The sequence below is a fragment of the Cyprinus carpio genome, unplaced genomic scaffold, assembly GCF_018340385.1.
Source record: "Cyprinus carpio isolate SPL01 unplaced genomic scaffold, ASM1834038v1 S000006466, whole genome shotgun sequence".
Lineage (NCBI taxonomy): Eukaryota > Metazoa > Chordata > Actinopteri > Cypriniformes > Cyprinidae > Cyprinus > Cyprinus carpio.
In genome coordinates, this window is record NW_024879145.1 from 314,240 (window position 1) to 333,747 (window position 19,508).

Consider the following 19,508-nt stretch of genomic DNA (forward strand, 5'->3'; position numbering starts at 1 on the left):
AAAAATGGTATCTGTGAGGATTTCCAGTCAGGATTTAGAACATATTACAGTACTGAGACTGTTCTAATTAGAGTTACAAATGACCTGCCCTTATCATGTTGTATCTCTCTATTAGTGCTACTGGATCTTAGCGCTGCATTCGACACAATTGACCACAACATTCTTTTGAATAGACTTGAAAACTTTGTTGGCATTTAGTGGAAGTGCATTAGCATGGTTTAAATCACACTTATCGGACCGCCATCAATTCGTAGCAGTGAATGAAGAGGTATCATATCGATCACAAGTGCAGTATGTAGTACCTCAAGGCTCAGTACTAGGGCCGTTACTTTTCATGCTTTACATGTTACCCCTGGGAGATATCATCAGGAAACACGGTGTTAGCTTTCAATGTTATGCTGATGGCACTCAGACCTATATTTCTTTGCGGCCTGGCGAAACATACCAACTTGAAACACTGTAAAAAGTCATTTTTTGAACTTGTAAATAAAGATAGCATCAGTTAAGTAAATTTTACAAACAAATACTATTTTGTCTTTTGTACTTTCAAAATATCACGTTTAATTCAATAAGCTACTAGAGGTTTCGTTTTTTATTTATTTTACTTAAATACATAAGTAAAATCAAATGGAACTGCCTAAGTAGAAATTAGAGTTAAAAAAACTCATAAGTATATTTTACTTAGAACCGTTTGTTATGTATACAAGGATTCTTTAAGTAAATATCAAAGTTATGATCCCATATTTCCTATCATGCAGTGGGGCATGAATAATTAAAAATGTACACTGTTTTATGGTTGCTTTTGTTGTTAGTTGTTTAGTTTAGTTGTTAGTTGTTGTTTGTTTTTAGTAACATACTGTTTTGTGACACCTGGAGTTCATTTTCTACTCAAAATGACCCATTCATACTCAAACACTATTCACTGATTGTTACCGTCATTGTGTGCGGTGTACCAAGTATTGAGGTCTCTGTGTTAATTTGACTATTCATTTTATTGAGTAGGCATATTATCTTAAAAGGATAACAGTCTGTCTACATGCTTACTTGCATGATTGCAAGTGAATCACATGCTGTAACAGAATGGTGGTTTTCAAGTGTTGCCTTGTTAAAGTAAATTGCATAAACTTGCAGATTTTATTTAATTCAACGTTTGAGTTTTACTTAAAATATATGAGTGCAAAAGAAGGAAAAATTTGTACACTTTTTTACAATGATAAGCATTACATAATGTAAAAATTTACAAACAAAGAGTCAACAAAATTAACTTGGAATTTCCAAGTAAATTTAACTAAACCTACTTATAATTATGTTAAGGCTTTTACTTGGCAAATGTTTGTAAATTTTACTAGCCTTTTCTGAGTGAAAAAAATTTGCAAAGTTTTTTCAAGTAAATCCTACTCCACATTTTTTACAGTGTAACAGAATTCATAGTCAATAAAAGAAAAAAACTGGATAACGAGTAATTTATTACTTCTAAATTCTGAAAAAAAACAAAAAAAACAGAGGTGTTAATTATCGGACCTAAAACCTCTGCATGTAATAACCTAGAACGCTGTCTAAGACTCGATGGCTGCTCTGTCAATTCTTCATCATCAGTTAGGAACCTAGGTGTGCTATTTGATAGCAATCTTTCCTTTAAAACCCACATTTCTAGCATTTGTAAAACTGGATTTTTCCATCTCAAAAATATATCTAAATTATGACCCATGCTCTCAATGTCAAATGCAGAAATGTTAATCCATGCGTTTTTTTAAGACCTCAAGGTTAGAATATTGTAATGCTTTATTGGGTGGTTGTTCTGCACGCTTAATAAACAAACTCCAGCTGGCTCAAAATGCAGCAGCTAGAGTTCTTACTAGAACCAGGAAGTATGATCATATTAGCCCGGTTCTGTCAACACTGCACTGGCTCCCTACTAAACATTGTATAGATTTTAAAATCTTGCTTTTACTTATAAAGCCCTGAAGGGTTTAGCACCTCAGTATTTGAATGAGCTCTTGTTACATTATAGTCCTCCACGTTGTGCGTTCTCAAAACTCTGGCAATTTGATAATACCTAGAATAATAAAACCAACTGCGGGCAGCAGATCCTTTTCCTATTTAGTGCTCAAACTCTGGAATAACCTACCTAACATTGTTCAGGAGGCAGACACATTTTTGCAGTTTAAATCTAGATTAAAGGCCCATTTAAACTGGCTTACATGTAAGACACTAATACGCTTCTAATATCCAAATCCATTAAAGGATTTTTAGGCTGCATTAATTAAGTAAACCAGAACCACAAACACTTCCCATAATACCTGATGTACTTGCTACATCGTAAGAAGAATGGCATCTACGCTAATATTAGTCTGTTTCTCTCTTATTCCGAGGTCACCGTAGCCACCAGATCCAGTCTGTATCCAGATCAGAGGGTCACTGCAGTCACCCGGATCCAGTACGTATCCAGACCAGATGGTGAGTCGGCACCTAGAAAGGACCTCTACAGCCCTGAAAGACAGCGGAGACCAGGACAACAAGATGAGCCCCAGATACAGATTCCCTGTAAAGGCCTTTTCTCAGACAACCACCGTGACAAGACCACAGGAAACTGTTTAGTCCTCTGCACAATGTGACATTGCTGCAGCCTGGAAATGAACTGCTGGTTTCGTCTGGTCAGAGGAGAACTGGCCCCCCGACTGATCATCCTTTCTCCCCCACAGGTTTTTTCTCCATTCTGTCACCGATGGAGTTTTGTTTCCTTGCCGCTGTCACCTCTGGCTGGTGGGTTTTTGTTAAATGTGAGCCAAAATCATTACAATTAAAAGAACCAAAGACTTAAACTACTTCAGTCTGTGTGCATTGAAATAAATTAATAAACGAAAACAAAAACATTAATTGAATTACTGAAATAAATTAACTTTTCCACGACATTCTAATTTATTGAGATGCACCTGTATGTGAGAATATTGACATTTTGCATATAGATCCATGTATGTAGCCTAGCTCACTAAAATAGGCTACCACTTTTAATGCTCAGATTAAAAGTAAACCACCACTTCTTTAGGATAATATAACAATGTTAAAAGTTAAATGATTCAAATCTAAAATATGGTGTAATATGGCTCATTTGGCTTGACATTTATCCTGCTTGAGTTCGTCTAAGAAACGCACATAACTTCATAAGTAGGGCTACTAAATTTTCATCTGTGAATATTAAATATTTTAACTACAGTGTTTTCCTTTCATTTTCCCCGACTGCAGCCATCAAATGTAACACATCAGCGAAGTAAAGCTGACGGCTATTTGTAAAAATGTGCTTTGAAGCCTTTGTTTGATAACTTGTGGTTAAAGCACCACTCAGCGGTCAAAAGCTGCAAATGCACTTTGCAGATGCAGTGGCAGCGGCGCTCGTGGCACTAGAAAGCACACTCTGGTTGGCCACCTTCTGTATCACAGGTCAACTGGGATCCGTTTAAACCCCAATATAGACTGAACAAAATTATAAACGCAACACTTTTGTTTTTGCCCCCATTTTTCGTGAGCTGAACTCAAAGATCTAAGGACTTTTTCTATGTACACAAAAGGCCTATTTCTCTCAAATATTGTTCACAAATCTGTCTAAATCTGTGTTAGTGAGCACTTCTCCTTTGCCGAGATAATCCATCCACCTCACAGGTGTGGCATATCAAGAAGCTGATTAGAGAGCATGTTTATTGCACAGGTGTGCCATAGGCTGGCCACAATAAAAGGCCACTCTAAAAAGTCCACTAAGCTACTGTTATAAGCATGAGCCCCGTCGGGTTGGTCGTGGCGGCGGTGTTACAACAATATACAGAGATATCCTCAATGTTACTCAAAAAAAGGGTGTAGGTCTAAATCATTTGAAGATTTTCTACTTAATGTTACACCGTCAAATATACAGGAAAAAAAAAAATCTCCTATCTCTTGCTCTGGCTACCGTGTATAGACTGCCAGGGCCTGCCTGATTTGTCTAAACTGTTCTGTGTATCCATAAGTACACACAGATTAGATTAAATGACTAGCAATATGGGCACTATCTTTTCTAATACGTTAGAAACTGTTGCCGCCATTAAATAAAAAAAGTTAAGAGAAAAATATACTGCTGGAAAATTTTTTTTACTTCTCTCAAGAAAGAAACTCATAATCATAAATGCAAATGGAGAAAAGAATTGCATAGAAAAACAATATGTCCAGCTATAGACAGGCTCTAAGAGCTACCAGGGCCAAGCATATCTGCAAACACATAGAAAATAACCAAAACACTCCAAGGTTTTTATTTAGAACAGTGGCTAGATTAACAACTAATCAGACATCACCCAAACTAAATATTCCCTCACAGATTGAATTTCTTCATTGATCAAATATATAACATCAGGAATACAATAACAAATGTAGAATCGACAGCGTCTTGTAAATTTGCTTCATTCATTGCACCCAAAGAAAAATTGCAGTGCTTTGCAACCGTAGGACAGGAAGAGCTAAATAAACGTATCACTGCTTCTAAATCTACAACATGATTATTAAATCCTGTACCCACTAAATTACTAAAAGATCCATTTAAAATCTTCTGTTTATGTCTAAAATTGTAGTAAAAGTTGTGTCTGCTCAAATGTGCTCCTTCCTGAAAAATATCTATGAAGAATTTCAGTCAGGTTTCAGGCTCCAGAAACACAGAAACTGCACTTGTTAAAATTACTAATGACTTGCTTCTTGCGTCAGACCAAGGCTGCATCTTATTACTAGTTTTATTTGATCTTAATGCTGTGTTCGACACTATAGATCATGACATACTCATACGTTGATTACAAAACTGTACAGGTATTCAAGGACAGGCTTTAAGATGGTTTAGATCCTACCTGTCCGACTGTCACCACTTTGTTTATTTAAACAGGGATTCATCTCAGTTAACACCACTAAAGTATGGAGTGCCACAAGGATCTGTCTTAGACCCTCTGCTATTTTCAATACACATGCTGCCCTTTGGTAATATTATTAGAATAAACACAATTATTTTCCATTGTTATGCTGATGATACTCAATTATATACTTTAACAAGACCAAATGAAACTTCTAAATTATCTAAGCTAACAGAGTGTGTTAAAAATGTAAAAGATTGGATGACCAATAATTTTCTCCTACTAAATTCAGATAAGACAGAGATATTACTTATTGGACCAAAAAACAGTACACAGAATCTCTTAGATTACAATTTGCATCTAAACAGATGTACTGTTAAATCCTACTTTACTGTTAAATACTTGGATGTATCAACTTTTGAAAATCATATTTCACGTTACAAAAACAGCATTCTTCCATCTTAGAAACATAGCCAAGCTACACAACATGTTACCTGCTTCTGATGCAGAAAAGCTAGTTCACACATTCATGACCTCAAGAATGGACTATTATAATGCACTGCTAGGTGTTGTTGGACCAACTTAAATTAAAATTATAATTAATTATAAATTTTACATGTAATCGGTTTACTTTTTCTCAAATGAAAAAAAAATTAAGCTTGACCAAATCAAATTTTTAGAGTCAACTGAAAGAAAAAATTCACTTTCAAACAAATAAATTTTTTACATGATTATAGCTCATATTATCAGTATAAATCTATTTGGATTGACTTTTTTTTTTTTTTTTTTTTACATATTTTTAAATAAAATATCCAGATAAATACAAATCTAAATTGTACATATTAAGCGATTTCTTCACCTTCAGAATGTGATTTTACTGTGTTAAATGTCACTGAATTACTTTTTGGAAAGTAATTTTTACACTCTTAAAAGTCAAACATTTTAAAATGTTTATTACATCACAGTGAAATCTTCAACATTCATTGACATAATTTCCACTTTTTTTGCACAGACATTTGAGGAAAAATTTACAAACGTTAATAGTTTAAAATAGCTTTAAAACGGCATGGCTTTAATAAAAACATAATATATCAGAATAGAACGTTCATCCAAGAAACTTTAATGTTCAAAAGCCACTCACATTTCAGATGAACTTGCATTAAAGAAAAAGAAAAGAAAAAGAAAAAGAAAAAGAAAAGAAAAAGAAGAAGAAAGAAAAAAAAAGAAAAGAAAGAAGGACAGTCTTCACATTTGAATGAATTTAAAAAATACATTAGAATACAAGGTCAACATTGTAAACTCCTTATAAATTTCAATACATTTCATTTCAATACAAACAATTCTGATATTTTATCTTATTCTTAAAACAACAAGTCACTAGAAAAACGTCATCTGTAGCTACATTTTTCAGGGAAAACATTTTTATAATTGTCATTTACTCACCCTCTTGTAGATCAAATCCATCAGACTTTGGTTATCTTCAAAACACAAATTAAGATATTTCATAATGAATCCTGAAAGCTTTCCTTCCCTCCAGTAACAGTCCATGTAACCAAATGGCAGAGGATCCAAAAACGTCATGAAGGTGTCATATAATGTATCCATATGAAATATGTTTATATGTGAATAAAAGCCTAAATTAAATCTGTTCATCATATAAAGCAATTGGATCTCATCACAAGAAAAAAAAAATCAAAACAACAACACTCAATTCATATGGAATAATTTTAAAACACCTTTTAACAACCTTTTAGGATATTCTAAGTTTTCATTATCCAGTGGTGGTCAGTAACGGAGTAGCTTTACTTTGTTACTGTACTTAAGTACATTTTTCAAGTATCTGTACTTTATTGGAGTAGTTTTATTTTGAGTAACTTTTACTTCACTACATTCTAAAGCATGAGATCGTACTTTTTACTTCACTACATTTCATAAAACATATCATTACTCCTTATAATATATCACTTGCTTTGAGACGCAGAAGCGGTGTCTGATTCAAGAACAAACTGAATCTTTTTAATGAACCTTTTAAATCGGTTCCCAAATCGCACCAAACGATTCATTCACGAATTATAATGATCCGATTGCAGCTGTTCTCGAGTAGACAACTCACTGATTCAAATGAACAGTTACTAATGTTGAATTTTAGGATTATTTATTGTAACTGAAAACCATATTTAGGTCAAAACTGTCAGTTGTTTGTGAACTAAATCTGCTGTAAAGGGTGATCTATTTAAGCCCACTGAAATGCTTGAATGCAGACACATCAACATCCGTGTCATGTTTTAGGTCAAAAAAGGAAATATTAAAATAACACAGTTGAAATAAAATAACTCATGCACGTTCAAATTCCCTGCTGCCGTAATGTTAACAGTTTTATTAAAACGCTGCGTGTGATGTCTGTTTTTATATTGTTTATCAACAGTAAAAAAATTTATATTGTTTGGATTAACTAGCCGAGTAGACAGATAGGCTATGAATGTTTCTTCATAATGAAAATTAAATATTGTTATCTTATGCTAACTGTCTAGCTAACAAGCTTTCTGGGGATAAGTTGAGGTAATTTTTAGATATAAAGTCTAAATCTTTTTATTCAACCACCTCAAATTTTGCCCTGGAGGTCCAATGCGCTGCAGAGTTTAGCTCCAACCCTGATCAAAGTCACCTGCCTGTGATTTTTGAATGATCCCAAAGACATTGATTAGCATGCTCAGGTGTGTTTGATTAGGGTTAGAGCTAAACTCTGCAGGAAAGTTGATCTCAAGTCCAGATTTGAGGATCCCTGACCTAGAGAGATTACATCTTGGGGAAAAAGAAAGGCTGTGATGTCCTCTGGGTGCATTTGGCCAGGGGTGGTTTTTTTTTACACCACAGACAAGGTTTGAGAAGAAAAAAAACATTATGAAAATATAATTATATTTTCCTTGAAATGTTCTTCCTAACTAAAGGCCTTATTCTCATATCATATATAACTGTGATGTTCTGCAAAACAAACTTTAAAAGACTTTTTTTCTTACTGGTGAAAATCAGGTGGTCAGATCAGTTTTCTCTCAGGTACAGTAGGTAGACAACCAAAATGGGTAATGCCGCCGCAGGGCCGCGTGTTAAAAGCATTCGCGAAACAACCGCCAGGTGGCGCAAAGGGACGGATTGCGAAATGTAATTGTAAAATGAAAGGAAGACGTAAAACAACAATAACATTATCAGGGCTCCAAACTGCGACTAAAACAGTCGCATTTGCGACCATAAATATTAATTTGCGAGTGACGTCTTTGCTGAGGTCGCCGCTGGCGACTACCCGCCGAAATCTCCTCAGGATTTAACCGCTAAAAAAGTTTTCTCAGGCAGATGATTTGCTTCATTCTAGCAGCGCCCAGTCTGTGATAAGAGACGTTTTGTAGAGTTGGCGCGGCTCTGGCCCATTATCTTCTCACCGATGCCGAGACTGAACCGACAGAGACGCATTTCAGACAGAATCAGCCCGAGTGTTATTGCTATCTGGGTATATATTTACATGTTATAACTTAAAAATCTGAATGTAATGCCTTTTTTCCTAATTGTTTTGCGATCAAATCTTTTGTTATGTTCACGTATTAAACTGAGACGATGCGCATCAAAGTTTTAGTGGAAACAGAGAGTTTCAGACAGTCCTCATCTCTGCCGCACATCAGTGCTGACGCACACAGTCTGATAAACGCAGCTCCGCTGTGCAGCGAGAGAGACATGACGGAGACGGAAGAAGGGAAAGTGCAGAAAATACACAACTTGAACAAACTAGAACAGGTAAAGCTGTCAGCTGTGTGGATATTGGCAATATCACTAACAATTCTCGTTTATAATTATTACTAATATGGCTTCTTCTAAACAAGATCTTGGTCTGTGTTCTTTTAATGCGTGAACTTCATTATTTGAAGTGCAACTGCCGTCCAGTAATCGCAAAAAGCTCTGTGCTTTGTAACTTTTTAATAAAAAGTATCAGCTTTAAAATTATTCCGAATTCATAACAAAATTCAAACAATACAGTTTTGGCGTTCCTTAATGGGGCAGGCGCGGTCGATTTAGCGCCTCAGTTCAAGGGCAAGTGAACCCATTTAATCTTTCTCTTTACTAATATAGTACATAGTGAACATGAATTAACATCAAAAGATAGGCTATTTTATAAGAGAGCCTACAGTACAACTTACTGAAATGTCTCATGTAGGAGGAGCCCAAGTGATGCTTATTCTCCATGATACTGGTACAGATTCTGTGTAATGAACAATTCTTTGTGACTGTATATTTCAAGCTGGAAAAGACATTTAGTTCCCACTTTAAGTGAACCTTAGTTCCCAGGTCATCTACAAGATGGATTAAAATGCTGATAAAATCAAGAAAAGATGAGACATAAATGCATGACAGTATGACTGAAATGTTGAAATGTAAATAAATAAATAAATAATAATAATCGTAAAATAAATAAAACACGTTTATTCTGTGGCACCTAAAAAAATTATTTGGCTCCTAAGTTTTTTTCTTATAGGAGCCAATGGCTCCTCACTCGATTTTTTTGTTTGGAGCCCTGATTATAATATACATTATAACACCCTTAAACATCCAGCCATTAAAAAATAGGATAGTCTTAGGCTACAGTCTACTCATCAAAAATTTAAAGAAATCCATATATATATATATATATATATATATATATATATATATATATATATATATATATATCTATATATATATGGATTAAAAAGCTAAATGTTTTCATTTCGGTTCATTCTTGGTTAAAAAAAAAATAATAATCTTCAGGTTACATTTGCAGAGCAAATGAGAACGGTGCAGCATTGACAAATAATTCTTATTAACTCTGTTATAATTCTTGATTTTTCAAACTTCTAACACTTTGCATTTTTGAATTATGCCTTTACTGTGTTACCAAAAATTGTGAATTGTGAGTTTGATCGCGCTGGTGCCTCACGCGCACATATTCATTGGAAACAGCAGTTGTTCACCGAGCCATGGGTTCACTTTGGCATATTTTTACTTATTATGATTTTATTTCAGTCGATACTGAAACACGTGTGAAATCCAAAGCCTATTTGACCTAATGAATAAGAGTGTAGCTTCAAATGGGCAACATGTTTGGATTTGTCCCGAATGAAAGAGATAAGCCCAACCTTATGTTATCGCTTTAAATTATTTTTTATTATTATTTTTGTTTTGTTTATAAGCCTATATTATTATATACTGAAATTATATTTATCCATTAGAATTATATATTTGTAATTCTTGTTCTGTTCTGATAAATTTGTTAAATTTATTGGATTTGTTGTAAAGTGAAGGGAACTAAAAAATCCTGTTGGTACATTAGCCTATAGCATTATTAGGCCTGCCGTTATTATTTCTGAATGTAATAAAATGCAACTCTCACAAACTTTATTTTTTAGCGTGTTTAAAAAAAAATGCAGCAAATGAAAATAGGTGATTAATTGGTTAAAATGTGTTATTGTGGGTTAACAAATGTACATTATATACTTAAGAACAGAGTATGGGCCTAATCTAGGCTATGTTGTTAACTATTTACAAGTTTTGTGTAGCTATAATTTTATCCAGCTTTATTTTTTCATTGCATCTGAAAATGACTGTGCATCACATTCACTCCGCGCGCTCAAGCTGCCTCCCGCGATGCTCAGCTGTGGACGATTTCAAAATGTTTGATATATTATATACAGGAATTGTTCATTAAAAAAAAAAAAGTCGTTTCATCGTTAAAAAAAAGTCAAAATATATTGTTAGTTTTATGCTAACATGCAATCAAGGTCTTCAGATACTAGCTATATAAGATACAAGTTCATTTAGATTATTTAACATGCACTGTGACATTTTACCATTTCAACTTAACTCCTTAAGATTTTAAAGTCAGTTTAATAGTATTGAAATTCAAGTTGAATATGGTATTTTTTTTAAAAAGGTTTTAATTGCTTAAATTATTTCTATGAATTAATAATATGTTATCATGACTTTTTCATCATATCATTTTTTACTATCTTTATTCTTTTTCCATTTTTGAAACCAAGCACACACTTTTTTTTCTTTTTTAAAACAATTAATCGCTCACATTGCTCTAACAAGGTTTTATTTTATTTTTATTTTATTTTTTTTGAGGAACGTGCCACTGTCAGGGGAGTCACATCATCATTAGAGTTGCAAATTAACTTCAGAAATGGAAAACAAGGGCTAATAGAGGTTCTTTCTTTTATTCTTTATTTATAATGTTTATTCTTGAAGAAAATAAGTATTTACTCTTTAAGAAAATAAGGGACGATCCAAATATTTGTAATGTACAATAATATAGGCCTATGTCTGTCCATTGGATTTTAAAGCATAACAACTAAAGGTCTATGAAACATTTCTATGATGTTTTTTATTTTTTTATTTATTTATTTATTTTTAATCTCTATTTAACAGCATTAGCTCAATGAAATACATCTTCCTTCAGGTAGACTGAATGTTTTCCCACCTTGCTAAATGTTGGGCTCATGATCAGTAAGTTGTATTCACCTCAAACTGATTTTGCAAAATCAAACAGCAGATGGTGAAGCTGGGTCAGTTAGAGCTCGAGCCGCTGTGAAGCGGGAGCAGCTGACGGAGGACTCCGCTTGGTCTTAAAGCCTGCCTCAAACGTCTACGTTCACAAACATCTACGATTTTCTCAAAAATAATGATTAATTATCAATTTATAATTTGTTATTATTATGGTCTAGTGAAAATAATAATATGGGCTGCGAGAAAATAATGAATTAAAAAGAGTAGGTCTGCTGTGAGTGCAGGCATGTTTCAACCCAGTAACATGACAACACAGCGTTCCTCACAGCCAATAAACAGACTGAATTCAGTTCAGCTGGAGGGGGCTGGGGGTAGTTCTGTATAGCTTGTGGGGGTCGAGATAAAGGTGTGAATCTCTTGGTCTTTCATATGGACAGAGTGTCTTATGAGGGTATCAAACTTGCAGAACAGGTTTTTAGTACATAGGGCCTATTGGTTTTAAAACAACTTTAAAGAAAGATTTGATCCACTTCAAATGTTGACTACTGTATAGCGCAATAAAGTTTATTAGTTATTATAACTTAATTTCAGAGGAAGTTGCCTTACCTAAAAAAAAAACCAAACAAACAAACAACAACAACAAAAAAACTGTTGCATTAGGGCTGGGCGATAGGCATATGGCCTAAAAAAATCCCCGATTTTTTTTCACAAAAAAATCTGATTTACAATTTAAATAGATTTTTTTTTTTGCCTCCCTACTTTAAATCAATATTCAAATGACAAATAAATTGTTCAAAACAAGTCTTAATATAATTCTTTATCATTTACCAGTCAAATTTATAACTGATACAAGATGATTAAAAAAGCAGTAATGTTATTACCTTAATGCTGGAAAGACCTTTATTTTATTTTTTTATTTTTTTATTTTTTAATACTAGCCCATCATGCCATCCACTCGGTGTTAAGAGCTGTTCAGATTAAAACTGGCAGCTCACAGTGAGTCAGTGTCATGGACGTAGGACAGAGCAAGTGTAAATATATTTTCTAGTCTATATTTTCATCTCGTTATGCCGCTGGTTTAGGTTATGTATTTATTTTTATTTCTTATATCAATTATTTGCAAATATAGCAGACACTGTCTAACCGTGTCTACACCGGATGGTCTTGTTCATCTCTCTCACTTGGCAGCAGAGTAAGTGAGAGTGGAGCAGCAACAATTTCCCTCCGCACTCCGAGCATTTAAAAATCACTCCGCTCTGCGCTCACTGATACCAGAAACACTGCTCCGCACTCGCTCCGTGGATAAAGTTGAAATGTTATGTTCATAACGTAGCCAATAAAAATAAAAATAAATAAATAAATTAAATAACAGGAGAGTTTCAAAGGGGATTAGGCTATTGGGTGCAAACTTTTTTCCTACCAAACGCCAAACTAATAACATTGTCAGCATTAAAAGGTATAATTGCTGCTTTCTGCTTTGCAAATTTCGTTTGTGGTGAAAATAACAGTACATTTTCGTCAGTTATTTTATCTACAGATCGATGCATTTCTTACAGATTTCAAAATCAGAATGCATTATTGCGACAGCGATTGCGATTTTATCTGTTTAAATCATGCTTTAACCCGAAAATAATCAGTAAAAGGAAGACAAACTCCTTGAGAACTAGCCTGTAATGCTCGACTATTGCCGTTATTATAGGTCTAGTCTTCTGATCGGAGAGATTATGTGTATCAAGCTATAGCTAAATATGTTTATCATGTGAATTCTTGCTAAATATGCAGTTATATTACGGGCTGTTGGCATGAATTGTACTCGTGATGGAGTGGTGCTGGAGCGAGTGAAAACCACGATGCTCCGACTTTTAAAAAACCCTCTCCTCGCTCGTCAGAATCACTCTGCTCCGCTCATACTCTGCTCGGCAGTGTGTCTCAAACACGCGGGGGAGGCTTGAGCCTGTGAACTACGAGCCCTGAGTGGAGCGTCGGCCGTTTTATTTTGTTGCGTCCATACAATATTTTTTAGAGTGTGAAATATAAATTTTCACAAAATGTAGCCTATTCATGAACAATATATTGAAGTTTCTCTAAATTCCAAACAGAGTCCAGACATCAGTAAAGAGTTTTTATATATTTTGTAGACTTTATGTGATTTAAAATGCACAAACCAGAAGCACAATATCTGCAGAGAAGGGTTGACCATTCTCAAAACATAAAATATCAATTTTATTTCAATTTTTGTTTTTGTGTTTCAGAGGGAAAATCAGTGTTAAGACATCTCTCCGTTACAGACCATTCTGAAAGAAGAATTTATACAAACGCGTATAAAATGTTTTAAAAACTTTAACAGAGATGTCTAGAGGGTATTTAATAGGTCTGCGTCCCACGTAAGATTTTTCTAGTTACTAGTCGTTCATTTGTCATTATTCAACTAATCGCAGGTTTATATTAAATTTACATCTATAATCCATAATGAGCCTTAATATATTCCGCGCTCAAGAACATGCATTAAATTTGCCCCAAAACACAGGCAGAAGTAGCCCAATAATTGTGAAAAAGGAGACATTTTAATTATTTATTAATAAACAAATGTTTTCTTGTCGGCTGCAAGATGAAATTCACAGTGCTGGCTCTCTCCACATGGACGCGCCATTAGAAAGAAATGCAACCTTCACAGATTACATAATGCCTTCGTTTTGAATTGATTCGTTTAAAAGACATTTCAAGCTTTCTGTAGATATATTTCTCATGTATGCGAGACATCAAAATTTTCAGTTATTTCATTAGCAGGAAAAAAAATCACGTGACCGAGAGGACGCCTCCCTGTCATGCATGCGCATTAATAATTTTCGCACAAACACTTGAATATGAATAATAATTCACATTTTGCATATGCATTACAAAGCAAATATATTTTTTTTCTTTTACATGTAATTAACCAAAATAAAAGATTTGTAATGAAGATAAAATATGTAGACAAATAAGAATAAATGCTGCATGTGCACTCAGCAACATGCGCGCCGAGCAAATCTTGCACTGATATTTTACACAAACCTGCATTTAAATGCGGCTACAATGTATTTATTTATTTATTTTATTATTATTATTATTATATTTACTTAAATTACATGAAAGCAAGAAGACTGAAGTTGTCAATTAATGAAGCTCTTTTTTTACATCGTGTGTATTTCGAGAACTTGTTTAATCATGAGGACGTTTTATTAATCAGTCCATTCTTTAGAGTTTTAATGATTTAGTTAAATCGTGCAGGTTTAATTTATTCGTTTCTTGTTTTAATTAGGCCTAAATAATGGGAGCGAAATTATTCAGTGCCTCACGTTTTACTAAAATAAAGAAAATCATTTATAAAACAGGCAAGCCTAGCTCACAATAGGCTACCACTTTTAATGCTCCAATGCAAAGTAAACCACATTTTCTTTTGAATAATATAACACATAATTCATATTATATAAATAATACTGCACACTATTTAAATGTGTCTAATCTAAAATATGGTGTAGAGAAAATATAAGCACAGGCTCATAGGCTTGACATTTATCCTGCTTGAATTCGTTCTAAGAAACGCACATATCTTTATAAGGACTAAACTTTCATCTGTGAATATTAAATATTTTTTCTTTCATTTTCCCCGACTGCAGTCAAATATAACACTTCGGTGAGGCAAACCTGAAGTCTATTTGCGAAAATGTGCTTTGATGTGCTTGTTTGAAAACTTGTGATTAAAGCGCCACTCAGCGGTCAAAAGCTGCAAATGCACTTTGCCGACACCGCGGCGGCGGTACGAGCTGCGGTAGAACTAACGTTTTGGATGGCCACCTACTGTACATCGCAGTGTAAGCTTCACAGTGAACATTACTACATCACTCTCATCAACGTAGTCCATATCAACAACAAAAATACATCTTGACTCCATATATTGGTTGTTTTGGGAAAATCACAGATATTTTGAGCAGTATAGGATTATAAAAAATATGTGCTAATATAAATTTAAATTAAGTAGCCTATATAAAATTGCAAAACAAATCTATCTATCAGTCCTTTTTTTTACTTGAGTACATAAAAAATTTAGTACTTTTACTCAAGTACTGGATTTGTGTACTTCGTCCACCACTGTCATTACCTAAACTTTCTATGGATGGACAGAAATCTCTCAAGTTTCATTAAAAAAACTTAATCTGTGTTTCAAAAATGAACCAAATACCACGTTTACATCGGGTGCGACAGTTGTAGCTTCGCGCCACGCCGGAACAACTTGAGGCTGTCCACACTGGATGTGATAAAGCGACCATTACAAATCACTTGAACTTTGTCAGTACATCATAAATAGATCAAGGCATCAGTTTACGGTCAGGATCTGTCGTGTCATGTTGCGCCGCATCCAATGTAAACAGCATCACTGATTATAATGGGTTCCATAGTATTTTGTCGTGTCACGCCGCACCACGCTGCTCGCATCCGGTGTAGACTCTTATGTGAAAGTCTTATGGGTTTGGAACAACATGAGGGTGAGTAAATCACAGATTTTTCATTTTTGAGTGAACTAACTCTTAAGTCTCTGTGTCCATCTGTAGAAACAAACAAACAAAGAAAAAGTTTATTTTCTGCCAAGCAAGTCTGGTTTTTCCTGTACTTACAGAGTTCATCACCTTCTCCAAAGTGTGTTTTTCCTGCTATGAGAGATTTTGAGAAAAAGAATAGGAATTAGTTATAGTATACGAATAAATGTCTGAGATCATGTACTTCGTAATATATTAAAGAACCTTACCTCAAACATGTATGTATTGCTTTGGAATTGGCTGGTATGGGTCTGTAATATTATGGTACAGATGTAAATCTCTTAGACATAATTGATAAAGTACAGCAGATATCAACTGGGCTTAAGAAAAAAGCAGCACTTACAGTGGTCCTTTGACTAGATTACATCTCCAAACTGTGGTGAATAGTCATTAAAAACATCTTTCCTAAAAAAAAAGACAATGACAGACATCATCATCTGGATTAAAGGAAAATAAAAGCATATACAATCAAAGTAATAAATGAACATTTCGAGCAAGCAATGGGACCAGTAAATACAACAGAACAAAGATACAAATGAGCTTAACAGTAATGAGAAATACTACTGAATAAACTAACCTAATGTTTTAAAAAAGAAATCTCTTTATGTTATGAATTAAACAGAAGTATTTTTCTTTTGCTGTTTGATTAATGACAGGGACAGCAAGGAAGCTGCTTTAACTTTAAAACTGAATGCATGGATTTAATATACTGATTCACATCCAATTTTCTCCCAAAGGTTTACATTCTCTTAAGACATAACTGACTGTGTTATGTTAATGCTCATAAAGACGGACAATTTCAACATATTTTGTGTGTATTTGACTATTCAAATTGCAGAAAACAATGCTGATGGGAGGATCCCTGTGCACGTGTTTCGGGTGCGTGACCACAGAAAGCTGTTGCTCTTCATTTTTCATTGATCCATGCTTCGTTGATCACTCTAACATGTCAATAACTTTATGCCATCCACCTAATGAAAGATGTGCGAGTGTACGTACATGCCGCCCCATGTACATGTGGCAAAACACACCCATTAAAGAGTTAACTTAGTCAAAATCATCATGTACATATATATCAACTGTAGTAACAATAAATTATAGTAAATAAATAATTACTCACCGATATTGTGGAATTGTGTATCAGCTTTGGTCTTGATGTGGGAAAACAAGTGGCCGTCGATCAGAAAATTCACAAACTGAACCTCGATGACATCAGTGGTTTTCACAGAATGCAAAATTATTGATTTGATATGTAGCAAATAGTCTAAATTACACCAACAAAACATAGCTGTACTTCCAAAGTAAGTAAATAATTTACTTTAGTTCAATGACAAGACAGAAAAGTAAATTAAGTTGGATCAAGTATAAAATGTGCTTTAGAGTAACAACAAGCCATTTGCACTTATCAGGTAAAGAAAATATGATAATATTACCCCAATCTTACAGTCTCTACACTGGCTACCTTTTAAGTTTTGTATCAGTTACAAAATATTACTTAATCAGTCCTAACCAGTTTTCTATCAAGCTACAATCCATCACACTCCTTAAGGTCGCGAAACTCTGGACTTTTGGTAGTACCTAGGATAGCAAAGTCCACTAAAGAAGCTTTATCGCATTTAGCTCCTAAACTCTGGAATAGACTTCCTGGTAATATTTAGGGTTCAGACACACTCTCTCTGTTTAAATCTAGATTAAAGACACATGTCTTTAGCCAAGAATTCACGTAATGTATCTCATAACCTTGTAGTCCAGTTACATCCATCTGATTGAATGCACATCACCATTCTTTGATTGGTTTGAACAGCAGCTATGCTAATTTTTCTCTATTTGCAACCTCCATATCCAACCTCTATATCCAACCTCTTATGAAGATTTAAGATGACCGAACACCGGAGAAGAGAGGATGCCAACCCCTCAGAGGACCTCAGATGATGACAACCCTGAACCAACATACAAAACTACCAAATTTCCTATAAGTTTTATCACAACATTTGTACACTGTTTCTGTTTGAATACACGTCATTAACTAACAGCATGATTTTTACTGTCCATTTCTGTCATATGGACATCATATTGACATAGTCAACACTGATAAACTACTCCTAAATGTAGTGTAGAAACTTTCATTTTTTGTGAAGCTCCTTTGCAATGATTTTATGGTGAAAAGTGCTATACAAATAAAAGAAAACTGAATTTAATCATTTTGTCTGTTTCTCTCCATTCACAGAAGCACTGCAGATATGTGATTGACGATATCTGAATCATGTTCTGTTGGTTATGCTGCATTTAAAACTTAACCCCTGAAAAAGTCATCGAAAAAGTCATCGAAACATATTCATTCTAATTTAATTCTAATCCTATCCAATCATAATCTAGAGTTTGCACAAGTGTCATTATCACCTTGTAATTGCCAACATATGCATAAATTTTATTTCCTTTGCACTTAAATTGGAGTTAGTATTATTGTTGTATTGTTACTATTAAGTTTCAACATGTTATAAGCTGTCTGTCAGCATTTGTATAATCTTTTTGCAATTAAATAGCAAATTGTGGCATGTTGCATATCATTCCTATCTCTTGTTTTTATTAATGATGTCATTCATGACTAGTTGACCTCGACTCCACACAAAATAAAAAATTCACCCAAAAATGAAAATTATGTCATTAATGACTCACCCTCATGTCGTTCCAAACCCGTGAGACCTCCGATTAATCTTCGGAACACAGTATAAGATATTTAAGATTTAGTCCGAGAGCTTTCTGTTCCTCCATTGAGAATGTATGTACGGTATACTGTCCACGTCCAGAAAGGTAATAAAAACATCTTCAAAGTAGTCCATGTGACATCAGAGGGTCCGTTAGAATTTTTTGAATCATCGAAAATACATTTTGGTCCAAAAATATCAAAAACTACAACTTTATTCAGCACTGACTTCTCTCCCGGGTCTGTTATGAGCGCGTTCACAACACTGCAGTTTAGTGATATCCGGTTCGCGAACGAATCACTCGATGTAACCGGATCTTCTTGAACCAGTTCACCAAATCGAACTGAATCGTTTGAAACGTTTCGCGTCAACAATAAGCATTAATCCACAAATGACTTAAGCTTTTAACTTTTTTAACATGGCTGACACTCCCTCTGAGTTCAAATAAACGAGGTCAAGAACCCTTTCTGTCGGACGCGTCCGGTTCGAGAACCGAGGAGCTGATGATACTGCGCATGCGTGAAGCAGACTGACACACAGTGCGTCTGAACTGAACTGGTTCTTTTGGTGATTGATTCTGAACTGATTCTGTGCTAATGTTATGAGCGCAGGTAAACCGAAGGCTTGAATCAAGGGCAATCATCGCCAATGAAGTCATTACGTCGAGCGCAAAAGAACTGGTGAACCGTTTTCGGCAACCGGTTTATTGAATCAAACTGTCCGAAAGAACCGGTTCGCGGAGAAGAACAGAACTTCCCATCACTACCGGTGATCCGAAAACCGATGCAACCGGTTCTTGACTCGAGAACGAGTCAATGTTTCGTTCGTTATCTGGCTCGGCT

The 19,508-nt window shown here is 34.6% G+C and overlaps 1 long non-coding RNA gene and 1 pseudogene across 2 annotated transcripts; both read right to left on the bottom strand.

The window, feature by feature from the left end:
* The window catches only part of LOC109049657, a 42,842-nt pseudogene that overhangs the window by 9,473 nt on the left and 13,861 nt on the right, over window positions 1-19,508 (bottom strand).
* On the bottom strand, window positions 15,500-18,580 carry LOC109049628. Of its 2 annotated transcripts, XR_006159282.1 has the most exons (5): window positions 17,082-18,580; window positions 16,305-16,366; window positions 16,171-16,212; window positions 16,052-16,075; window positions 15,500-15,970 (listed from the first exon to the last, which is right to left on the bottom strand). It is a non-coding gene; the product is annotated as an uncharacterized LOC109049628 (long non-coding RNA). The 2 variants fall into 2 exon arrangements; XR_006159281.1 differs by having other exon boundaries at window positions 15,500-16,075.